Source organism: Giraffa tippelskirchi, chromosome 3 (genome assembly GCF_054371585.1).
Source record: "Giraffa tippelskirchi isolate mGirTip1 chromosome 3, T2T-mGirTip1v1.2.pri, whole genome shotgun sequence".
Taxonomy (NCBI): Eukaryota; Metazoa; Chordata; class Mammalia; order Artiodactyla; family Giraffidae; genus Giraffa; species Giraffa tippelskirchi.
The window spans coordinates 74,088,339-74,101,276 of NC_137277.1; the positions used below are offsets into that span (position 1 = coordinate 74,088,339).

At 35.6% G+C, this 12,938-nt stretch overlaps 1 non-coding gene across 1 annotated transcript; it reads right to left on the minus strand.

Moving 5' to 3' along the window:
• Positions 1 to 11,655: 11,655 nt before the first annotated feature.
• Positions 11,656 to 11,793, minus strand: LOC145544085 (U4 spliceosomal RNA). Its single transcript, XR_014081304.1, has one exon. It is a non-coding gene; the product is annotated as a U4 spliceosomal RNA (small nuclear RNA).
• Between the last annotated feature and the right edge of the window lie 1,145 nt (positions 11,794 to 12,938).

Consider the following 12,938-nt stretch of genomic DNA (forward strand, 5'->3'; position numbering starts at 1 on the left):
GAACCTCACCTATGGATCTCTTCATCTGGTTGTAGATTCATATTCCTTCATATCCCTTGTAATAAATCTAGTAAGTAAATGGGTTTCCTGAGTTCTATAAGCTTCTCTAACATACAGTCAAACCTGAGGAGGGTGCCCTGGGAAACTGATTTTTAAGTTTGGTCAGAAGTAACAAACTGGACTTGCAGTGGATGTCTGAAGTCCACGGAAGGATTCCTGGGAACTTCCAATCTGCAGCTGGTTAGTCAGAAACAGAGATAACAGCCTGGTTTGTGACCAACATCTAAAGTAGAGGGTGGTCTTGTGAGATTGAGCCCTTATCCTGTGGAATCTGATGCTATTTCCAGATAAATAGAATCAGTAGCCAATGATATCAGGGCATCCGATTGATATCCACTGAACTGCTTTTTTGTTGTGTAGGGAAATGTGGAAGGAAATGGCAACCCACTCCAATATTCTGGCCTGGAAAGTTGGACAGAAGAGCCTGTGGGGCTACAGTCCATGGGGTCACAGAGGGTCAGACATGACTGAGCAACTAATACACACTTGTGTAGGGAAAACCCCTCTCCACACACTGGAATTGGGTGCAGAACCAAAATAAGGACAATCCACCCCATGTCATAATGCCTTATTTCAGAAAAAGTATAATATTGCTTAACTGATCTCCCTGCTTAAACCAGTGTTTCACTACACTGCCATCACAGAATCTGACTGAAATATAATCTGACTATGATACACAAATACTTGCTTAAACACTTGACCAGAACTCTAATACCTCTTCAAAATTATAATCTTTTGCTTTATCTAAACCCAACCTTCCTCTCTGCCTCATCTTTACTACCACCTATTTGTATTTTATCTTTCAGTAGCATGGAACATTGTGCAGTTTTGTAGTACACATCATACTGCTTTTTGTCTCTGCAATTTGGAATGCTTAAATTACAAATAAATGAATTACCTTTCCCTAATATTTATCTAATTATTGTTCAACTGAACGATATAACTGAAATTATAACAGAAAAACAATTTTCAGAGTACACTGTCAGGATACCCACCCTTGAGACTGGGTTGGTTGGCTCTTCCTCCTCTCTTAGCCTACCTGTAATATTTTACCAGGGCTTCCCAGGTAGCACAGTGGTAAAGAATCTGCTTGCCAATGCAGGAGACTCAGGTTAGATCCCTGGGTCAGGAAGATCCCCTGGAGGAGGAAATGGCAACCAATTCCACCTAACCTATTCTTGTCTGGGAAATCCCATGGACAGAGGAGTCTGACAGGATACAGCCCATGGGGTTGCACAGAGTCAGTCATGACTTAGCGACTGAGCACACACAACATTTTACCACAGTCTTGATACCATTTTGTTAAAAGTATCTATTTCACAGACTACTCATCTACTTATATGTCTGTTCCCCAAAGGCACATAGTCTTTCTTTTTCTGTTTTTAGCATAGTACTTGGCAATGAGAAGGAATTTTATAAATATTTGTGAACAAAATCCAACTGATTCTGGCTGACAGAAATGCAAATTATAGTTTATTTTTCTCTATATAAATTTGCATATATCCCTTTACATCAATCCAATTTTTCCACATCAATTCTGTGAACAGAAGCCCAATGACTATGAACTTTGTTTGTAAAATGGTGAGGATAGACAGATGTACAACTCCATGAGCCCAATTATCTTCTGCCTCTGAGGGAAAAGCAAGCTGCCCAAAAGGGGCCTTGGATGCCCCACTGTTCTTTACAGCGAGCTAGAGAAAATTACTAATTTCTTAATATGCAAGATCAAAACCACACTGTGCCACTACGTCACCATGTCAATGTATTTATCTGCCTTTCTTGTTTTTTACAATTTCTCCCCCAATTTATTTCCTGGAGGCACTAAGACTACACACAGATGGTGCTCACTACACAAACAGCAGCCTGACCTCTGTTTATTTTGAGTATTATTGTTATGGTCAATTTGAAGAGGATTGATGACATTCTTATGAAGACAGGGCTGCCATTTTAAAACAGACATTTAGAACACAGAATATAGCACTTCATTTTATTATCTTCCAGATCCCCTGGAAGAGGAGATGGCAAGCCACTCGACTGCATGAACAGAAGAGCCTGGATTAGCAATTAAGCTAAAACAAAGAGGCTTGGGAAATCAATGTTACTTTTTTCCGTGTCACAAAATCAAGTTTATTAGTGATTCTTCAAATTCTGCATCACATTTTATTAATAAGAAAATAAGAAAAAATGACACTGCTACAACATATATTTTAAGGCTTGTACTCTGTATTACTTAGACTAGGTATCATTGTTTCTGATTTTTGAAAGATCATGAAATTGAATAAACCATGACAGGGTAGATGAAATTCTCAGTAAAAATCTTCAAGACCAATAAATTGGATAAACTAATTTCACACAGAAAATATTATAGAGAAATTCTCTTAAATAAATTTGTCTTTAGGATTCCTTAGTTCATTCTTTCCTTGCTTTATTAAATCACTAAATAGTTTGAGTACCTGAAACTGAGAAAACCAAATACAGGCGGTGAAAATATGCTGATCTTTCAAATTAAATAATCTTCATTAATTTGTATTCTAATTGAGGGAAAAAGAAATCCAGATTAATAGCATATAAGCATGCCCATTAAGGTCAAAATTAAGGACATGCAGTAACAGTTCAGTTCAGTCGCTCAGTTGTGTCCGACTCTTTGCGACCCCATGAATTGCAGCATGCCAGGCCTCTCTGTCCATCACCAACTCCCGGAGTCTACCGAAACCCATGTCCATCGAGTCGGTGATGGCATCCAACCATCTCATCCTCTGTCGTCCCCTTCTCCTCCTGCCCCCAATCCTACCCAGCATTAGGGTCTTTTCCAATGAGTCAACTCTTCACATGAGGTGGCCAAAGTATTAGAGTTTCAGCTTCAACATCAGTCCTTCCAACAGTGAAATACTAAAGATTTTATTAGATATTCTAGATAATACAGTTAGAAAATAAATAAAGTATAAATATCAGGCTAAAAGTAAGAGTTAAAACTCTCATTAGTCATAAATAGCATGTTTATTTACAATCATTGACCAATGTTTGGAAAAATATTCCAGAGTATTTTGCAACAGAGATGTAAATGTGTGTGTGTGTGTGTATTCATAGACTACTGTCTATGCTAAAGTAAAATGTGTGTACATTTAAGAGATGACATATTTTATGCTTTCATAAATAATTTTTAAACTTGATTATTTTGATATCATAATGATTTATTTTACCAGCAAGTCTTATTCATTACACTGCATTAGATTTTAAATAACTATTTTTTTAAAAAATCTTACAAATGTACACACTCCTAAGGAGACTAGCATTAGCACTTTTTTTCATTAGGTCTTTAGTTTTAAGTCTCATGACATTCTTCCCTCTGATGTCCATCAGAGCAGAATCCAGGATTATTGATACTCTACCTTTCATACAGAGACAATGCAGTGCTTGAACAGCTTTCTAATAATGTTGATTGTCTTCTCCATTTGTGTTTTATTACACTCCAAGAAATATGGATTAGAATGAAAAGCTAAAAGTTTGTAGTGACATATGATTTTTTTTTTTTTATAGAAGCTTTGTTGGGCCAATTTCTTATAGTCTTCTTTACTTTTAAGATGCTCACAAAATTGTCCATTGAAACAACTGGTGGTTTTAGAAGATGAACTGCCATTGGAAAGAATGTTCCTGTCTGTGCAAAAGTATAAGAGCTTGACATATTCATTTATTTTGAACTTGAAAACTATTTGTACCTGGTCAAGACTAAAGATAAAGCATAATTCTGAGCATAGTTTTCATGTATTAGAACTATCCAAGTATGGCAACAATGAATAGTACAGATAAATAGACTCTAGTGTATAGCACTAAGTTCAATAACTTATCAGGAAATATGTAGGTAAGAAGCAAAATTAATTATTTTGCTCTTCAGTTCACCAAAATTTACTTGTTGTTTATCTAAGCTTGTCATTGTGTTAAGAGCAGTGGAAACATCATGCTCTCTGCCCTTAATGCATTTTTTCTTTTTTTCTTTCTTTTTTTCTTCCTGGGAGGAAAGCAGTAAGCAAAATACACACATTTTTTTTTTTTAATTGCTGGAATTGTCATAACAGGAAACTGTAGTAGAATATAAGAAGTGGCACATATCAGATGAAAAGGTCTGAGAAGTTTGCTCTGAGAATGAGCCTTTGAAGTTGGGGTGTGTTTTATGCTGTTGTTGCTGTTAAGTCACTCAGTTGTATCTGACCCTTTGTAACCCCATGGACTGCAGCACTCCAGGCTTCCCTGTCCTTCACCAGCTCTCAGAGTTTGCTCAAACTCATATCCACTGAGTCAGTGATGACATCCAACCATATCATCCTCTGTCATGCCCTTCTCCTACCTTCAATCTTTCCCAGGATCGAGGTTTTTCCCAATGAGCCGGCATTTCTCATCAGATGGCCAGAGTATTGGAACTTCAGATTCAGCTTCAGCATCAGTCCTTCCATTGGATATTCAGGATTGATTTCCTTAGGATTGACTGGTTTGATCTCCTTGCAGTCCAAGGGGCTCTCAAGAGTATCTCCAGCACCACAGTTCAAAAGCATCAATTCTTTGGTGCTCAGTCTTTTGTGAGTCTATCCAGCTCTCACATCCATACGTGACCACTGGAAAAACCATAGCTTTGACTAGACAGATTTTTGTTGGCAAAGTAATTTCTCTGGTTTTTAATGTGCTCTCTGGGTTTATCATTGCTTTTATTCCAAGGAGCAATCATCTTTTAATTTCATGGCTGCAGTCACCATCCAGAATGATTTTGGAGCCCAAGAAAATAAAGTCTGTCACTGTTTCCATTGTTTCCCCATCTATTTGTTATGAAATGATGGTGCCAGATGCCGTGACCTTCCTTTTATGAATGTTGAATTTTAAGCAACCCTTTTCACTCTCCTCTTTCACCTTCATCAAGAGGCTCTTTAATTCCTCTTCACTTTTGAGGAATACCACCCATAAGGGTGGTATCATCTGCATGCATGAGGTTATTGATATTTTTCCCAGAAGTCTTCATTTCAGTTTGTGCTTCATCCAGCCTGGCATTTTGCAAGATGTACTCTGCATATAAGTTAAATAAGCAGGGTGACAATATATATCCTTGACATACTCCTTTTCCAATTTGGAACCAGTCCAGATTATAACTGTTGCTTCTTGACCTGCATACATGTTTTGCAGGAGGCAGGTAAGGTGGCCTGGTATTACCATCTTGTAAAAGATTTTCCAGTTTGTTGTGATCTACATAGTCAAAGGCTTTAGCATAGTCAATGAAGCCGAAGCAGATGTTTTTCTAGAATTCTCTAGTTTTTTTCTATTATCCAATGGATGTTGGCTATTTGATCTCTGGTTCCTCTGCCTTTTCTAAATCCATGGGATTTCCCAGGCATAAATACTGGAGTGGTTTTCCATTTCCTTCTCCAGGGGATCTTCCTGACCCAGAGATTGAACCCAGATCTCCCACATTGCAGGCAGACTCTTTACCATCTGAGCCACCAGAGAAGCCTGTGTTTTTTGAAGGGAGAACATATATGAAAAAGAAGTGTTGTAATACTATTGAAACACAAAGCAACTCTAGATGTGGTTTTTATGCTTCCAAATATCACAACATTTATGATTATATTTTTTCCACATGGACATGTAATTTGTTGTTACTCCCTGACCATATTATGCATGCTTTTTTCCAGGGCACGTGATAGAACATTTAATTGATTTTTGAATAATAGTAAGTTATGATAATGACTAGTTTTTTTTCTTTTTCTAGTTAATCTCTAAATGCCCCAGATATTTTTACTAAGCATGTAATCTCACCAGTCTGCTATGATAGTTTTCCTTTGTGCAAAACATATTATACATGTTTTCACACTTTATAGACACATAGCCCAGGATGGATATACCCTGTGGGGATGGAGTACTAAAACAAAGAACTTAAACTGAAACTCTAAAGAAAAAAGATGTATTTTCTCATATGGTGGTGTTAGGTGAAGTTGAGGAATGAAGAAAAATAGTAGAGAACTTCAGAGAAAAGAGATATTTCTGCTTGGGTAAATTAAAGATAATTTTTTCTCATTTGCTTCAATAATTTAGGACATTGTCTTGGTAAAGGGCAGAATTGGGGAAATGGACAAGAAAAGTGCACCAAATAAAACACAAAACACATTACATTGTTTATTTCAGAGACAGTGAACTTACTAGCTGGAAACCCAGGATATCTAGGACAATAAAGTGAAATTTTGCAACAGAATTATCAATAAGAAGGAGTAAAAAAATAAATGAGAAGAATGGGGAAATTAGATATCAAGTATATTCCAGTTTCCCTTGCAATTGATACATTTCAATTAGATATATTTGTTTTAGAGTATTTTTTTTCAGTTAAGTGGGGTTATAATTTATATTAGAGTGCAAGACACAGTGTGGATATTTTCCAGGCATGTGTATTTCAGCTGGCACTAGATTTAGGAGGAACCTCTGTAAGAGAATGGGCTTCCCTGATAGCTCATTTGGTAAAGAATCTGCCTGCAATGCAGGAGACCCCAGTTAGATTTCTGGGTTGAGATGATTCCCTGGACAATGGACAGGCTACCCACTTCACTGTTCTGGCCTGGAGAATTCCAAGGACTGTAGAGTCAGACACAACTGAGTGACTTCCACTTTTCTCTAAGTGAAAAGACTTTTTTTGTTTAGAATCCTCTTTCTTATCTATCCCATATTAACTGATCTCACTGAACACTCTAAATACCAGACTCTAGACACTTGTTTTTTATAATTTACTTTATTATTGCAGTCAGAAAAGGCATAAGTTAAAATGCCATGTTGTCATTTTCCATAAGCTCTTACGTTTTATTCGAGGGTAGGCCATACTCTTGGATGGGTGTTCAACATGATGGTGGAGATGCCTGCTGATGGCTAATAATACATGACTCCTTTTATATCATAAACTAATCCTTACTTGGCAGCTCTTTTCCTTTTCTTTTCTATAAAGGGACAAACCAAAATGTTGAGTAGTGTGTGAGATGCCCCCTTAATAAGCCGGATCTTCAGACTGAGAGAACATGTGAGAGAAAATCAACTAAAATGCCAACAGAATTAATATGGGAGCCCAGCAAGTTAGCACATTATGTAATCAAGATACAAAATCCATAGTTTCTCCAATTGATCAGAAATTGCAAGATACAATGTCTCATGGGTAAATATTTTTTTCAGATATAGCAAAAAAACAAAGCCAAAACCACATTAATGAACAAAATTAATACATGTAAAATCTCTATGAAACTACTGATGATAATTTTTTTAAGAATGCAAAGAAGCTTTAAAATGTGAATAGAACTGCTATGTTAATGAATGGAAAGACTCAATATTGTAAAATTTCAGTTCTCTCCAGGTTTGCTAATGGAAGTATATAAGTAACCATAATATAACAATAATAAAAAGAACTTAGAAATAATAATAATACAGTATCACAAAATAGACATATATATGGTAAGTTAACATGATGAAGTTATTCTAAATCAATGGATAGAAAATAGAGTTTAATAGTATTATAAAAATAAATATTTATATAAGTATATATGTTTATCTATATAAAATGAAGAAATCAGAGAGAAAAATTTCAAAACATTTTTGCCTTAGATTTTAAAATTTTCATACATAAGACTACAACATGAAAAGAAAAGCAACATACTGGAAAATAGTTGCCATATATGTACATATGTACATCCCATGGACAGAGGAGCCTGGAGGGCTGTCCACAGGGTCACAAAGAGTCAGACACACTGAGGTGGCTTAGCATGCATATATTATATATCATATCATGAGTTAACTTTAATTAATGCATTAAAAATTGTGCAAGTGTTAGGAGAGTAAGGGCCATTGCATAAGTTTGGTTAGGCTATACCTTGTATAAGGGTGATTGCATGAAAACCTACTAAGTCACTTCAGTCATTTCCAACTCTTTGTGACCCTATGGACTATATAGCCCATCAGACTCCTCTGTCCAAGGGATTCTCCAGGCAAGAATGCTGGAGTGGGTTGCCATTTCCTTCTCCAGGGGATCTTCTCCACCCAGGGATCAAACCCGTATCTCGTATGTGTCCTGCACTGACAGTTGGGTTCTTTACCCCTACTGTCACCTGGGAAGCCCCAAATAGACGTGGATTTTAGTAACACTTCAGGATATTTTTAAAGATAAGCCATGGGTACGTGCATGCTCAGTCATTTCAGCTGTATCTGACTCTGTGACCCTATGGACTGTAGCCTGCCAGGTTCTTCTGTCCACAGGATTCTCTAGGCAAGAATACTGGAGTCGGTTGCCATACCCTCTTCCAGGGACTCTTCCTGACCCTGGGATCAAACCTGCATCTCCTGCATTGCAGATAGATTCTTTACCCACTTAGACATCTGGGAAGCCCATAAGGGTGATTACTGAGTGGGAGAAGAATTCCAGTAGAATTGCAGTTTACACTATGTCAACAAACCCTGCCAACAGGGGTGTTGTATTTAATTGGAATAAGACCTTTTTTTTTTCTATTTTCAACAAAGTGACCAATAGATTATAGTGACCCTGATGAAGGCAAAGAATATAGACAATTCACAGAAGAAATACACTGTCTTTTTATTTTCAAAATCCACTTGTTCATAGTTGGTATACAGGGAAATAATTAACTTTGTATGTTAACTTTATATCCTATAACCTTGCTAAAATTACTTATTCTAGGAGATTTTTTGTTGATTCTTATTCCAGGAGATTTTTTGTTGATTCTTCCAAATTTTCTATGTAGTTAATCATGCCATCTGTGAACAAAGATAGTTTTATTTCCTTCTTCTTGTCTATATACCTTTTATTTCATCCTCTTGTCTCCTTGCATTAGCAAGAACTTCTAATGCAATGTGATAAAGGAGTGGTGAGAGGTACTTCCTTGCTATGTACCTGATTTCTCAGTGTGAAAGCTTTGAGTTTCTCTGTTAAGTATGATGTTAGTTGTAGGTTCTTTGTGGATGGTCTTCATCAAGTTGAGAAATTTCTTTTCATAGTTTACCAAGATTTTTTATCATAAATAGATGCTAAACTGAGTTTTCTGAAGGAGAAATAAATGTAAATAATCAAGATAGAAGTTTTATACTTGAATCCAAATATTTGTTTACCTATCCATTGCTATTGGTTTACCTATCCATTGCTCCTGGTTGGAGGAGTGTACTTCCCACCCTACTAGTTTTGGCTGGACCATTGTCCATGGAATGTGACTGAAATAGCACACATATTATCTCCAAGCACAACTTTAAAAGTGCATGATTTGTTTGCTCCTTTTGCTCCTTATGTTGTCTATTCCATGAGAATACCATATTCCAGAAATGGGGGCTTCACTTTCAGCCTGAGTTGTGGAAGGAGAACACGTGGTGAGGAAACCTGCGGCGTCACCCACAACGTGAAGCAAAGTCTTGTCCTGGAAGAAAATCTATTGAGTTTATTGCTACTGTTCTTGAACCTCTTGGCAAAGAGTAGCACATTCTAGATTTCTTAAGTTAAGAAAAGGAAAGTGAGTTAAAGAAGACTGAAACAGTCTTCTTTAACTGATTCTGATGACCCCTCTATGTAAGAAAATATTAGAATTATTTTCCTTCTTATGCAGATAATCTGATATTTAACTTGACGACATAAATCTTATCTAAGTTGTATACATATACTATCTAGGGACATGAAAATGTTCCTTTAAACTTAAAAAAAAATGAAAATAGCCTTTTCATGAACATGAAAAGATAATTAGTTTTATTATGCCTTAGGAAATTTCATAGATCTATATCTCAAATATGGAAGATTAGAAAACAAGTAAAGGACATGAAAATGTTAGCACTTTGATGACTCTCAAATTGCACATATTTTACCAAATTTGATTCATTTTTAAAAGGTCATCTATTCCATTTCTTAAATAAATTTACTTTCTTTCTTTGTTTTTGTCTATTCAAAATAATAAAACTTACTAGCTATTAATTGGAGCATGTCCAATAGCATGTCCTGCTATTAGAGGGAGAAAGATGTAGATTAATTTTCTTTATTTCTCTTAGCACAATTGCATAAATATTATTTGATTGATTTATTGATTTCCTCAAGTTATTATTAAGAGAATATTATGAGATGAGTCTGCTACTGGAAACGTGAAAGAAATCTTTCCAAAACTTAAATATCAGAAAAACAAAGATCAATAGCAGGAATAAATTCATTTTAAGCATCATACATGCATGTGAGATATAAGCTCTAAAGCAAATTAAATTCCCTAGAGCTGCTCATCAGCCAGCTATGACAGGTTTGAAGGTCATTGTCACTGGCTATTTGGCAAAATTTCAACTCAATTTGAGCCCTGATCAGTGATTCAAAACTGACCCACACAGATGGGCAACCATGTGGTGCCCCAGTGCATGTTAATCAGAAGATTCCCATACTCCAAAAAGGAATAGATCCAATGTTTGAAAGGAAACAGTGGGAGGACAAAATGTGGAACACTGGATGGATGTGCCAAATAATTCTGAGACACTGTGCATATTGACTCTTGATTCTGTGGTGTCTTTTTGCCTCTAGGGAATCTAGACCCTAAGACATTTTTCTATGTATGAAAGGAGCAATCAAGGAATAAACATTTGATTCAAAGGATTTACAGAGATTTTAGCTCTATAGAATACAGGACAAGAAGTTCCTTGGTGGTCTGGTGGTTAGGATCTAGTTCTTTCACTGCTGGAGCCCAGGTTCAATCCCTGGTCAGGGAACTGAAATCCCAAAACCCACACAGCATGGCCAGAAAATAAGAATACAAGACATCCAAACTTGCAGTTATTCATTTATTTTGTGCCTGATCTTCTTGATGCTCTAGGGGCATAGTGAACTGGAAGTGTGACATAATCAAAGCATGAATGTGTGACTTTGAGAATGCTGTTTCATTCTAAATCAGAATTTAAATAATGTCTATACTGGCTTAAAATCTTTATATCTTTTCCATTATCTAATTATAGATATCTGAAAAAAATTCCTATTTTTTTCAGTATGCTCTTTAAAGACAAACACATGATAGATATAAACTAAAAGTATAAAGTATAGTAAAAGTTATTTGAATATTTTCTATTTTCATATATTCTTTTATTTCCCTTATAATACACTTATAAGAAAAGAAATAACTGGAATAATTTTATGACCAACCAAAAATACCCAATAAAGCAGAAAAAAAGAGAATGATTGTCATGTCCTCACATTATGGATAGAAAGTTTAATAAAAAAATATTGACTTTAAAAACTCACTTAACAATTAGTATCTGATTCTCAGATTCTGACAACCACTTGCATTTAGACAAAAATTCCTTAAAAATCTCTTATTTTGATAATTTAAATGTGCCTTAGAGAGCAACTTTACTTTTTTTTAGTAACCAGATCAACCTTATCAAACTTTTGCCCCCTTTTAATCATTGCTCTGCAAAAACAACAATAACATCACAGCAGCATTCTTAAATGTAAATATATAACCACTTCAGTAAAACCTAGAATTTCTGACTTGTCACTTTATCCAGTACTTTTTTTTTTTTCTTATTATAACACTTTGTTGCTATTTAATTTGTATGGCTATTTCTTATTTTTCCACAACATTACCAAATGATTGTGATTTATGTCCTCCTTGAAAATCACAATTTTCTGTCTCTCTATTTTTCAATTAGCAATAATCGCGCCTCGGATAAACCTCATTGGCTACGATACTGCCACTGCGCAAAGCTGTGTCTCTCTATTTTTATATTTCTCATTTTATATATTTAGATTTTAAAAATAATATCCTCAAATCAACTGTGAGTAATCAGAACTTGTTTCATCCCTTGAGATCTTTCTCTTTGTGGAACGGTTGAACTGGTGCCCTGAGTTTCCATTCAATAAGGAATCATTCAAACATTTTTCAGGTTCAACACTGTCTTGCTGCTGCTGCTGCTAAGTCGTGTGTCAGTCGTGTCCGACTCTGTGTGACCCCATAGACGGCAGCCCACCAGGCTCCTCTGTCCCTGGGATTCTCCAGGCAAGAATACTGGAGTAGGTTGCCATTTCCTTCTCTGCAACACTGTCTTACTTGTCTCCAAATACAAACAAGAACAGTTCTGAATTTTCCTGGAATTGTACTATAAACTTTACTTATGTTATCGGTTGTATTTATCCTCACAGTGATCTATCGTATGCTTCCATGGCACCATTTTTTTCCCCTTTTTTCCAATATTTATTACACTTGAAAGTATATATTCAGTTTGTATTTTTTCCATTTAATCTATAAGTTTCACGTTAAAGACCGTCTTGATGTATGTCTGTCTTTTTAATGGGAAAATCCATAATAATATGCCTGTCACATAACATTTGGTCAATAAGCATTTTTTGAACAAATTAATGATTAGAAGAGTAAGATATTATTATTGTTACAAGTGCAGAATCTGAGGCTAACCAGGTTTCAATAACTTGTCCACCATCACACAGCTAATCAGTAGCCAAGCTAGGATTCTAAGGTTCATATATATCTTTATACAATCTAGATAGATCTCCCTCAAAAGCTCCTAGCCTTACCATAACAGTTTATGCAGATACAAAGCATCTTTCTTAGTAATAACTTACCTTTGTCATGACTATCTAGTCATTTACCAAGACTCATTCTTTCTTCTTTAGCATTTTTTTAATCTTATTTTCTCTTTTTTAATTTCCATTTATCCAATAATTATTTTATCTCAGTAGTTAGGTAACTGCTTTATTTTTCTCTCTGATAATATAGCTAAACACAAGCACTAGCTTTAACCACTTAAAATACTTTCATCTTTGTTTTATAACAATTTTCAGCACAGTGTGTCATCACACAGAGATTTCAAATTGTACTCCATCTATGCCTAACAGT